Source organism: Aulonocara sp. 'chitande type north' Nkhata Bay, linkage group LG1 (genome assembly GCF_057382095.1).
Source record: "Aulonocara sp. 'chitande type north' Nkhata Bay isolate Kocher_YH1m ecotype deep benthic linkage group LG1, A_spYH_male_GT1.1, whole genome shotgun sequence".
Classification (NCBI taxonomy): Eukaryota; Metazoa; Chordata; class Actinopteri; order Cichliformes; family Cichlidae; genus Aulonocara; species Aulonocara sp. 'chitande type north' Nkhata Bay.
The window spans coordinates 28,299,882-28,310,385 of NC_141344.1; positions in this window are offsets into that span (position 1 = coordinate 28,299,882).

Consider the following 10,504-nt stretch of genomic DNA (forward strand, 5'->3'; position numbering starts at 1 on the left):
GTGTTTTAAGCTATTTAATTAAACCCAAAGGGGAGAGAAGTAAAGTAAAACAAAAATGAGAGGCTCACATGGGGAAGGTACACAGTGACATAGAGACAAGAGAGAAAGAAGCAAACTGAGGTCCAGTGATGGTGGAAGATGCAGTACCACACACAAAAAAAATAAATATATATATATATTATTAATGTCTCATTAGTGTCCTCATTAATATGTGCTTTTTTGCACCATCTAGTGGTAACAGAAGCACCACAGCCTAATTAGTATTCCGCTGCAATGACCGGGAGGAAAGTGCAAGTTTTATGTCAAATTTTATTTTATAAAAAATTTGAAGAAAAAAGAGCTTAGACAGAAAGAATTTCACAACATTTAGATGATTTAAATTGGACTTTATTTTATCTGACAGATTTCAGAGTCCGTTTCTCTGTCAAGCGCTGAAGATTTGTTTAAAAAAAAAAAAGAGGTAACTCAAAGGTGGAGGTTAACTAACCTTGTGTAGAACAACCAACTTGGAGATAGAGATTATATTTCACCTTAGTCATCGGAATTTGATCAGGTATGCAATCCTGTGATATTAAATTTCTCTTAGTAAAAGGACTAGTCAATTTCAGTCTCATTACCCTTTATGTCTAAATCTTTATGACATGTAGTAAAAATGCACTAATCACTTTCTTGAAAAAAATAAAGTATTATCAGATGCTGAAGATTTAGCAGAATTAATGAATACAAAATCAGTGCTCTGGTGTTAGGAGGTTAATATCTCTCGTTTATTTTGTTTACCATCTTCTATAGCAAAACTACCTCATGTTTACTTTCTGTCAATAGTCAGTATCTATAGTATTTCCTTTATATTATTGTTCCAAATGTTTATAAATGTTCAGAGTTTTGTCATTACAGATCTATATTTTGGGACTTTAAAATATCAAATTGGGACTGCATCATAAAAGGAAAACATTGGATAATATGTAAATTATAGCTTATTAATGTGTACAGTCCCTGTTAAGTAATCTTTCAAATAAAATGAATATTAAAAAAGAAAATTACCTTGTTGCACTATATTAAATGAAAGATTATAGTGTAAACTGTGGAAGAGAGTCAGATATGAATGATAACTACGTAGTGGTGTATAGTGAGTAAGGAAGGAAGGAACTGCCTGAAAGAGCAGCTTCAGCAGAGGGACAGCAAAATCCTGATCCTGAAACAGAAGAAGGACAGTCTGTCTGCCGAGCTTGCACAGCTTCAGAAACACGAGAAACCACAATTTGTGTGCACTCTGCCTAAGAGTACACTGGACGACCTTATTCAGGTAAGGAAAGCCTTCCTAACCACTGTGTCTGAAAATCAACTTTTAAAAGAGGATGTATAGACAGCCAGACAGCAAATCAAACAGCTTATGGCCCAAATTTCACTGATGCGCACTAAGCTGGACCAGTGTGAGATCCAAGCTGGAGAACTCACTGACAACTCAGTGTCACGTGAAGAGGAACAGACTTGTTCAGATCAGGAAAAGACCAGAAACTTTGACCTTGAGATGAACCGTCTTAAAGAGCAGCTTCAGCAGAGGGACAGCGAAATCCTGATCCTGAAACAGGAGAAGGACAGTCTGTCTGCTGAGCTCGCAAAGCTTCAGAAACATGAGGCTTCTTTGAAAGAAACTCTGTGGAATGAGAAAACACAGAGAGAGAATCTGGAGGAGGACAAAAAAGTCCTGGAGGAAGAAAATTTAATTCCTAAATTTAATTTTAAAACCATCTTCCTTCCCTAATCACCAACTGGCCGCTGCAGATCGCCACCCCGTCCCGGAGCCTGGTTCTGCCAGAGGTTTCCCTCTTTTTAAAGGGAGTTTTTCCTTCCCACTGTTGCCAAAGTGCTTGCTCATAGGGTTTGGAGTTTTTGTGCATTATTGTCTTGACCTGACAATATAAAGCACCATGAGGGAAGTGTTGTTGTAGTTTGGCACTCCAATTACAACAGGACATTTTAAGTTAAGAAACAGTGCAAACCGTCAAAACAAAATTCCATAAAATAAAATAAAAAACTTGGAATTTGTTCTTCATTTCATTTGCTGTAAATTTGCTAAGACTGTAACATCAGATTAGAATCGTATGTCTCAAAATAATGTATCACAGCATCATCCTGTAGGCAAATTTGAAGTGGATGTTTATGTATGTGTGTACAAACCAGTGGTGAAAAACACCGGAGATACGGAAAGTATGACCGGTGTTTGAGGTTAGCTGGTTACATTTGTTTAGATATTCTACTTTTCATGTTCCAGATCCCCAGAATTGATATTTTCACCAATGGTCTTTTCTCTCTTCCAGTGTGTCATGCACTTTTCAAGATTAAAGAGAAAAAGAAGTTACCGGCTCCAGCTCCTGGAAATGCATATAGCCTTCATGTCAATATTATTTTCAGACAACAATTAATTATTTTAACTTTTAATAAAAAGCCTTCTGTCTGGTTTTAAAATTACAGTAGTCCAGCCTAGAAGTACAAACCGGATTCCAAAAAAGTTGGGACACCAAACAAATTGTGAATAAAAACTGAATGCAATGATGTGGAAATGGCAAATGTCAATACTTTATTCAGAATAGAACATAAATCACGGAACAAATGTTTAAACTGAGAAAAGTTATAATTTTAAGGGAAAAATATGGTGATTCAAAATTTCATGGTGTCAACAAATCCCAAAAAAGTTGGGACAAGGCCATTTTCACCACTGTGTGGCATCTTCCCTTCTTCTTACAACACTCAACAGACGTCTGGGGACCGAGGAGACCAGTTTCTCAAGTTTAGAAATAGGAACGCTCTCCCATTCTTATCTAATACAGGCCTCTAACTGTTCAATCGTCTTGGGCCTTCTTTGTCGCACCTTCCTCTTTATGATACACCAAATGTTCTCTATAGGTGAAAGATCTGGACTGCAGACTGGCCATTTCAGTACCCGGATCCTTCTCCTACGCAGCCATGATGTTGTGATTGATGCAGAATGTGGTCTGGCATTGTCTTGTTGAAAAATGCAGGGTCTTCCCTGAAAGAGATGACGTCTGGATGGGAGCATATGTTGCTCTAGAACCTGAATATATTTTTCTGCATTGATGGTGCCTTTCCAGACATGCAAGCTGCCCATGCCACACGCACTCATGCAACCCCATACCATCAGAGATGCAGGCTTCTGAACTGAGCGTTGATAACAACTTGGGTTGTCCTTGTCCTCTTTGGTCCAGATGACGTGGCGTCCCACATTTCCAAAAAGAACTTTGAATCGTGACTCGTCTGACCACAGAACAGTCTTCCATTTTGCCACACTCCGTTTTAAATGATCCCTGGCCCAGTGAAAACGCCTGAGCTTGTGGATCTTGCTTAGAAATGGCTTCTTCTTTGCACTGTAGAGTTTCAGCTGGCAACGGCGGATGGCACGGTGGATTGTGTTCACTGACAATGGTTTCTGGAAGTATTCCTGAGCCCATTCTGTGATTTCCTTTACAGTAGCATTCCTGTTTGTGGTGCAGTGTCGTTTAAGGGCCCGGAGATCACGGGCATCCAGTATGGGTTTACGCCCTTGACCCTTACGCACAGAGATTGCCCCAGATTCTCTGAATCTTTGGATGATGTTATGCACAGTTGATGATGATAACTGCAAAGTCTTTGCAATTTTTCGCTGGGTAACACCTTTCTGATATTGCTCCACTATCTTTCTGCGCAACATTGTGGGAATTGTTGATCCTCTACCCATCATGGCTTCTGAGAGACACTGCCACTCTGAGAAGCTCTTTTTATAACCAATCATGTTGCCAATTAACCTAATTAGTGTTAATTGGTCTTCCAGCTCTTCATTATGCTCAAATTTACTTTTTCCAGCCTCTTATTGCTACTTGTCCCAACTTTTTTGGGATTTGTTGACACCGTGAAATTTTGAATCAACATATTTTCCCCTTGAAATGATACATTTTCTCGGATTGAACTTTTGATCTGTCATCTACGTTCTATTCTGAATAAAATATTGACATTTGCCATCTCCACATCATTGCATTCAGTTTTTATTCACAATTTGTTTGGTGTCCCAACTTTTTTGGAATCCGGTTTGTACTAAATGCATCAACTAGTTTTTCAGCGTCACTCTGTAACCGGATGTTTCTAATTTTAGTGATATTGTGCAAATGAATGAAGACAGGTCTACAAATTTGTTTAATATGTGCATTGAAGGGCATATCTTGGTTAATAACAACTCCAAGTTTATTCACAGTGTTACTGGAAGCCAAAATAAGACTAAATCTCCACATTGTGTGTGTGTGTATTTCAAAACATTATGATGTCACCTCTACCTTTTGGATATCTTTTTTTGTTGTTGTTGTTAACCAAGTGAGTCCAAGTGAATCTTAGTCCACCCATTTTTTGTGAAATGCGGTGGTCTGTAAGTACAGCACCATGAAAATTGACCTGATTATGGCACCAGAGAAAAGGTCATTGGATTACCAAAGTCAGCAAGTCATCTCTGGTTGGCCCAGTGTCTTCAGGGCAGCCCATGCAACTATTTTTGAGATGTGCCATCAAACTAAATTACTTAAGTCAGTAATTTAAACTCTGGCAGATCAACCAAAATATATCCTGACATCACAGAGCCCCCTCCCCCCTCCCCCCCCCCACACACCCCCACCATCACCACAAAAAAAGGATACCACATTTACTAAACTGCATAACTCTCTGTGTTGCTACTAAATCACAGATTAAAAACTGACATGCCAAAATCTCAAGTTCAAAGAGTATTTTTAATGACTGACAGATGGGCCTTTTGGTTTTGGAGGAACTCTGGGTGGTGTGGAGGTATACGCCCTTTAATAAGATCCAGTTTTAAGACTGTTTGCACATGCCCAAAAGATGATGTAATCTGCTAGTACATGACTCCATCCCTCTCTGAGTTTCCTGTGCCAGAGTGTTGCGGTGAGCTGCTGTCAGAAAAAAACTGCACTGCCAGTGTGGCCGGGGGGGGATGACTTAAGTGTTTCCACTATGTGAGGATAGAGGGAATAAGCTGGTTTACGGCATGTCTAGTTTGAAAGCAGAAGGCTTTATTTCAAACTCAGAATCAGAATCTGAAAGTAAACTGTACAGTTGTGCTCTTATGTAAGTACAGTAAAAATCTTCCCTCAGACCAAAACTATTAATAAGTGCTGCCCCCGCACGTGGAAAAAACAGCATCTAAAACTCAGCTTCTGTTCTCTGTCTTTATCACAGGCTGTTCAGAGAGTACTGCCTTTAAAAAACGCCTTTGTTTAGTTTCAAGAAAATACAGGGATTAGTTTCTGGCAAGCCATGAACATAAAACCCCAAAGCAGATGTTACCTGTCACCTCAAGCTTGGTTCAAAATCTGACTCCAGTATGCATCACTCCATGTCACACTCATTATTGGTTAACAAAGCCTGATAAAGCAAAGTTTGCAGCTTATAATGAATATAAATATAGAGTGGGAGAAATAATTATTAGACCTCCTCCTGAATTTGTAAGTTTGCTGACTCAAAGAAATGAATAGTCTTTGATTTTTATGATAGTTTCATTTTAATTGAGGGAGACAGAAATAAAAACACATTTCTTTTTTAGCCACTCGTGTTTTGCACTGGCGGTATGTTTTGGCTCATTGTCATTCTGGAAGACCCATTCATAACCCATCTTCAGTGTTCTGGCTGAGGGAAGGAAGTTCTCATCGAAGATTTAAAGGGAGATTTTTACTGAAGTTGTTCCGTAAGCTTAGCAGAAAAACAGACCCAAAGCATATTGTTTCCACCTCCATGCCCTTTTGGTCATACTTAACTCTTCCTGCAAACATGGCAGGTGGAGTTGATGCTGAAGAGCTTGATTTTGGTTTAATCTGACCACAGCACTTTTCCCCAAGCCTCTCTTTTACTGGAAAACTCAAGATAGGCCTGTACACGTACCTTCTCCACAGGACACTGAAGGATGTCACTCTATTATAGCACATTACGAGTGGTGTTCACTTCATGCTTATATTTTGTACCTCAGACTTCCTCATCTTTCACAAACACACTCTGTTGTTTGCTCTTTAAACAGGTGTGTTCACCTGCAGTTGTCAATTTGATTTTCCACCAGAATGAGAACTGTAATTAGCCCTGCGAGCCCAGAACAAAGCTCCCAGAAGTCCTTATCCATTCTGACCTTATGCAGTCATTAAACAAAGGCCTGCAGATTACAAAGGAGAGGAGAGAACAGGAAAGGCACTTGTACTGCATTCACAAACTTCAAACTTATTGTAGATAGGTACACTGAATAAAGTGCTACCTACCACTATGTTTATTTTAGAGTACACCATATTCAGTTCCTAACAGGTTAAAAGGCCCTCTTAATCTTAATTGCAAGTTAAGCGTTGATACTGTATGTAACTAGAACAAAGAGGGCTTTGATGTTGTCCTTCAACACGGGCTCATACCTGACCCACCTGACATGATTATGTAATAACTAGGAGTCTGTGAACTAAGTGAGACGAAATAAGTAACATGTGCGAGTACGTGTTTGACAAGAAACAAACCATATCTTGTCTTATCTCCAGGTGGAGCAGACAGATCAGGTTATGTAAGAGATGTTGGAGAGAATGTTTTTACATCTCTACTAACACTTATGTAAAAATAGCTCTAATGAAAAATAAAAAGTGCATCCTGTCATAAATGTCAGCTTTGCAGCCACAGCAACAGTGTACTTTTAGATTCCTTCTCTTTCGTGTTAAAAATAGAAGTTATGTCATCCTCATAATGTGAGGAACAATCTGCCGAGGGAGACTGCCAGTGCAATTCCTGTTCAGGGTGGAAAACTAATCATAAGCAGTGCCATAAACCAGTGGGTCGTTTGTAATAAAGGTTTGAGAGGGCTATGGTGCAGACACTGTATGTAGGAACACACCCTCCTGGCTATTTGTGTTTCTCAGTGTGAGTGCTATATCATTTTTACTTGAACTGTGGTTCTGAAACTGTCTTTCACTCTGTCTGTTAGAGATTTTTGGGGCACCAAACCCTCCCAAACAACCTGTTTATTATCAAATCAAACCAAGCCAAACAGATCTCATTACGAAAAGACTCTACTAAGAAATGCAGAGTGAATTAGAGGTGTATATGCAGGGGTTCAGAGGTCACAGACGCCCTTTTTGGTTTCAAAAAGTCGTAGGCTTTTCTTGTGACTAACTTACACCCCCTGGTGGTTGAAAATATATGGCACTTGGCGTTGGTGCAATATTTAAAATGGTCCAGTAGGGGTCAGAGTAAATGCACTTCTTTGGGTATCATCCAAAGTGCTCCTGTAGGGGTCTCAAGCGGAGCGTGTTCTCAGTATTTTGTGGAACGTTTCATTTGATGGTGAACGCGAGACAGCAGTGAGGCTTAATGAGTTAACACGTAAAACTGACTTCAGCCCCTCGCACCACCTTAAAACTAGAACCCACGTGCTGGAAGTAGTGGGGGCACCAACCTCCTTGCAGGTAAACCGCTTTAGGAGTAACGTTGCTGTGAAAGGTTCAGACTGTAAGGCGGCTACAGACATTGTTGTCATGGTTACAGATGTGACAGATGACCCACTGCTATTGGTTGTCATCCTCTTTTTCTAGTCGCCTTTGTTTGCTTTGTCCGCCCCCCCCAAAAAAAGCAAGTGATGCAATCCGATTCTTGCTGCAGGCCAGGCAATGTCAATCTGCTATTGCTATTTTTACCTCTCAGTAAATCCCGAGAGCTCAATTTAGATTAAAAGGTGGGTTATATTTTAATTGTGATGCTTTCACTTCCGCAACAAAACAACCATTAAAAACAATAAAAACGTCTCTCCCTCCTATATGCTTGTGCTCAGAGAAAGATGTGGCGCAAATATGACCTGAACAACGAGCCGTTTAATAAAAAAAAGTGTGATCTCATAACGACAGCAACATGAATAATGAATGCCCCGAGCTCCTACTTCCCACTCTCTCTTTGTACTCCAAGTTTAATGACATGATTTCCATTAGAAAATGTCAGCCCGTGAGATTACCTCAGCATCGTCTCTAACCAAGAGAAGCTAATTGAATAAATTAATCATCGGGAGATCGTCGATCCACTTGTTGTTCCTCAGTGAATTAGGTTTTACAGAGGTACATCCTGTGCATCCCAGATTAGCACCTGCACCCTTTGTGTTAGATAACATATACACAGCAACAGCTTGAAATTACTTAATATGCTAATAATGTTTACACCATCCATGCTTTCCACTTCCAACAAACAGTGGAAAGAACAGTAAAACTTTATTAGGGCATTTTGTGTGACAGACAGTAGTCTAGACAATACATGCAGTACTTCATGGAAAGTGCAGTAGAAGAAAATATTTATACTGTCATGAAGGGAAAAGATTCAATGAGCCAAATGGCAGTCTAAAGACAGAAAGACAGGACTGTGGACGAGAGCCAGAGATTAATGATAACTAATGATTAAATAAAGAGTAGTGTATAAACACATGGAGAGTGAAAAGAAGTAAGAAAAGAACAGACACTAAGTGCATAATGGGAAGCCCCAAGTAGCCTATTGCAGCAGGACTAAGGGAGGGTTTAGGGTCACGTGATCCAGCCCTAACCATAAGCGTCATCAAAAAGGAAAGTTTTAAGCTTAATCTTAAGACTAAAGAGGGCATCTGTCTCTTGAATGCAAACTGGAAAGTTGTTCCATAGAAGACGGGCCTGATAGAAATGCAACATAGGCTATAGCATCTGCATTTAAACCAAAATGTAGCTAGAACCGTTCCCGAAAGTTACATTTTGGCACTCATGTATCAACTAATAAGTGAAAACTAACTAACCAAAATGGAAACTGGATAAAGGACAAACAACAGATTTCACTGCATCTTTGGATTCTTAATAACCATGAGCCACACGGCGTGCACAGACAGCAGGGACAGAATGCAGTGAAACTTTCCATCCGGCTTCCAGCGAATGAATGCACAATGAGAAGACTTCTGTTCATCCACAGATTGGCTTTCACATTATTGGGCTGTTTAATTCTCTTTCTACTGACATATTTTACTTGCATGCAGCACCGACTGGGGCCCCTGGCCTCACCCAGGAGTCATCCCGATTGCAATATTGCATATTTTTATACCAATTAAATCAGTACCTGTATTGCTGATACCAATACCAATACTGATACTTTTTTATATAAAGGTAGCGCATGTAGGGGACAGCAGTGTGTCATGACTTATGAAATGAATCATCATCAATTTGCAAATTCTGAACACATTTTTAATGACCACTAAATCCCTGTGATTTTTACTTTCCACAGTAATTAGATAAAACAGAAAAACACACCTTTCAGCTTTTCATGTGTATTAAAACTGGGTTTTTATGAAGATCTAGAATGTAAATGCACCCATCTCTAAAGCATTTGGGTCAGATTCTGTTCTTGCACTAGAACCACCAAAGGGGTCATTTTGGGTTAATTTGACCCCCTTGGTGGTTGTAGTGTAACTCTGTTAGACTAAATTCTCATATTTCATGACTTTTCCTATGGCCTCATTCATCCAACACTGAATCTTTGGCCGTGTGAGATAAAAATTTATAATAATTATGCCCATTTATCCTTTGAATCACCACGGACGTCTTTTTGACCTGATGGAAATGAATGTAAAAACTACTACTGCAGCACACCATGTTGCCTAGCAACACAATTGTTTACCCACATTTTGACATTAAGCCTGTTATAACATGATATAATACCTGTCTGACCAGTCTGCCAGCCAAGCTCTCACTGTGGTTGTACAAACAGCAGAAATGACTAATTGATACCAACGCTGGTATTGGTACAGGATCGATCCTTTGTTTAAATCCTTTAAGTTCAGTATGTAGCGCAATTGACACTGAATTGTGTTACATTTATTATTATTATTACTGAAATGAAAAAAAAAAATACTTCAAATATTAAAAAGCACTATGAAAAATATCGGAGTGTTTTTGTGCTGTTTGCCAAATTCTTTTTATTTATAGCCTGTAGCACATTTAAACAACAGAAGCTGAGTGCTTTATAGGCATATTTACATTCCATGTCTCCAAAAACATAGATCAACAGAATAGCAGGGAGTATGGCAATGTTTTATTTCTGTCTACACACAGCCAGCTCCTCTGTTGGCAGACCCGATTATTTCCAAGCCTGGGAAAATCCCTCGAATGCTTTTGTACCGCGTACTGTCTAGCGATGATGGAAAATATGCTGCTATCATTGATGGTCGGTCATATGACTGTTGACCATGTCCCTCCCACAGAAGCCTCCTCAGATGTCACATGCAGCGGTTGGTAGTCACACAAACCTGCCAAATGTTCCCACCCAGTGTTAAGTATTGTTCCAGTCCTCATTGGTGTTCAGCACATCAGCTTTATTATTGTTTGGATTTTCCATGATTTTTTCCATGATGGTTCACTCTTTCGCTTAAGTTTTAATTAGCTGTAATATTATAGTTCTAATGTTTTAATATAATTTGGGACATATATGTATAGAA